The following is a 2894-nucleotide window of genomic DNA, read 5'->3' on the forward strand; positions in this document are numbered from 1 at the left end:
GGTTTTGAATTTTTTTTAAAAAACACAAGTGTTTACACGTCGCTCCATATGGCTGGGCGACCTTTTTGTACTAAAAATAGTACAGCCGCCCGGCTGTACTCTATTTTGAAATTTTTTCAGACGTGTTGACACGTGGCTCCAAATGATTGGGGGACATTTTTTGTATAAAAAATAGTATAGCCGCTCGGCTATACTCAGTTATGCAAGTTTTATAGAAACATGTGTTGACACGTGGCTCCAAATGGTTGGGGGACCTTTTTTGTATTAAACATAGTATAGCCGTCCGGCTGTACTCTCCTTAGAATTTTTTAAAAAAATATCTGTTGACACGTGGCTCCAAATGGTTGGGGGATCTTTTTTTGTATTTAAAAACGTATAGCCGCGCGGCTATACTCAGTTTTGGAATTTTTTTTTTAAAAGACAATTGTTGACACGTGTCTCCAAATGGTTGGGGGAACTTTTTTGTATAAAAATGGTAGGCTTAAATGCTAAAATGGTCCCTGTGTTTTAGTCCGTTGGCCAATTTAGTCTATGTGTTTTCAATTTGGCTAATTTGGTCCCTGTGTTTCAGACCATTAGCTAATGTAATCCAATCCGTTAAACTTTTGTTAAAATATTAATAAAAAAAATATAAATATTTGAATTCAATCTATAAAATAAATAATTATGAAATAAAAATAAGATTTAAAAGCTAAAAGCAATTAAAAACCAAAGGACAACACCATTTCAGCAACACCCTTTCTCCCTAGTAACAACTCACCCACACGCAAAAACCCCAACTCCCCAAGCCACAGCCACCCACCCCACCCCTCCCCTAGTTTTAAATTAATTTCAACAAAATTTATAGGTTTTCAAAGGAAGAAGAAAAAAGAAAAAGAATTATCATGTTTATTTAACGGTAATTTTAACAGAATGGGCTATATTGGCTAACAGTGCTAAACACAGGGACCAAATTGGCCAAATTAAAAACACATGGACCAAATTGGCCAACAAGATAAAACACAGGGACTATTTTAGCTAAGCCAAAATGGTATAGCCGAGGGGCTGTACTCAGTTTTGAAATTTTTTCAAAAAAAAACATGTGTTGACACGTGGCTCCAAATGGTTGGGGGCCCTTTTTTTGTATTAAAAATAGTATAGCCACGCGGCTATACTCAGTTTTTAATTTTTGTTGAAAAGACAAGTGTTGACACTTGGCTCCAAATGGTTGGGGGACCTTTTTTGTATTAAAATAGTATAGCCGACCGGCTATACTCTATTTTGAAATTTTTTAATAAAAAACATGTGTTGACACGTGGCTCCAAATGGTAGGGGGACTTTTTTTGTATTAAAAAAAGTATAGCCGCCCGGCTATACTCTATTTTGAATTTTTTTAAATGTGATGACACGTGGCTCCAAATGGTTGGGGGACCTTTTTTTTATTAAAAATAGTATAGCCGCGCGGCTATACGCAGTTTTGAATTTTTTTTTTAAAGACAAGCGTTGACGCGTGGCTCCAAATGGTTGGGGGCTCTTTTTTGTATTAAAAATCGTATAGCCGTGCGGCTATACTCAGTTTTGCATTTTTTTTGAAAAACATGTGTTGAACGTGGCTCCAAATGGTTGGGGGCTCTTTTTTGTATTAAAAATCGTATAGCGCGCGGCTATACTCAGTTTTGAATATTTTGTAAAAAACATGTGTTGACACGTGGCTCCCAATGGTTGGGGGACCTTTTTTTGTATTAAAAATAGTATAGCCGAGCGCGCGGAGTTACTGCAACTCCGACTATAATTCCAGGGATGACCAGATAAAAGAGTATTCTGTGGCGCCATTTCTTTGTGTCAAGGGTGCTGCTGATGTTGCTGTGCTGCTACTTGCACACTTTTGTTATGTTATGAACTTTTTGTGTGCATGTTCTTTGATGCTGGTTTTGAGTGCTTACCCATGTGTTCTTCATGTGATTTTATAATATAATTCTTCACGTTGAGTTCAAACTAGTCTCATTTTACACCACATCAATGGTTAGTGAGATACACAACTAGTTAAGCCATAATAACTATATTTCATTACCAATTTGCACTCTTCAAACATGGCCATCTTCAATTTACACAAAGGGATCTCATGAGGAAAATCTAGTGAATTTAGGGGGCATTCAACTGCCTCGAGATTGATATTTATATAGCTACTTTTACAACGAGCTAAGCCTAATCTAGATATATCGAATTCAAATAGTCACTATTTCATACAATCTCTTTAATATAAAGAGGGCTATTTTAGAATAGAAATTGTGAAAAATGGTTATTTTGTACCATTTCACTGCTAGGTTTGCACTCAAGTATTGTAATATTAATGGCTTCCAAGGAAGAAACATTTTTGGGATACGTCTTGTCACATGACACCATTGAAGCCATTAATATATGGGAACGACATATATAGAGAATCTTTTAAATAGATATATTATTGGAATTCATAATTATAGAGCAACATTTAAATAAAATTATTTATATAAAGAAAAAATGAAAAGCTAGCCAGTTTTTGAAATCACCCGTATGTATAGCGTTTATAGTTCTTTGCGGGGGAACATTATCAACAGTTGGGTTCATAGCTCAGTGGTAGAGCATTTGACTGCAGATCAAGAGGTCACCGGTTCGAACCCGGTTGGGCCCTTTCATCTATTTTTTAAGTCTACATTCATAGATCATTTTTGCTTCTACATTCATATATACTAGCCTCTCCGCACTTCTACATTCATAAATCCATTATCTGATTTTTCTTTTAATTTTAATTTTTTTCAATATAAAAAAGTGTGAATTTACCATATTATCCTCATTTAATTAATAATTTCAATTCTTAATGTTTGCATTAACCAAGGACATTTTATGGTATTTTGAATGTTTCACCATTATCTGTCTTT

At 35.1% G+C, this 2894-nt stretch overlaps 1 non-coding gene across 1 annotated transcript; it reads left to right on the forward strand.

Annotated features, from left to right (window-relative positions):
* TRNAC-GCA lies at positions 2576-2647 on the forward strand. The gene has a single exon. It is a non-coding gene; the product is annotated as a tRNA-Cys (tRNA).

This window comes from Prunus persica, chromosome G5, assembly GCF_000346465.2.
Source record: "Prunus persica cultivar Lovell chromosome G5, Prunus_persica_NCBIv2, whole genome shotgun sequence".
Classification (NCBI taxonomy): Eukaryota; Viridiplantae; Streptophyta; class Magnoliopsida; order Rosales; family Rosaceae; genus Prunus; species Prunus persica.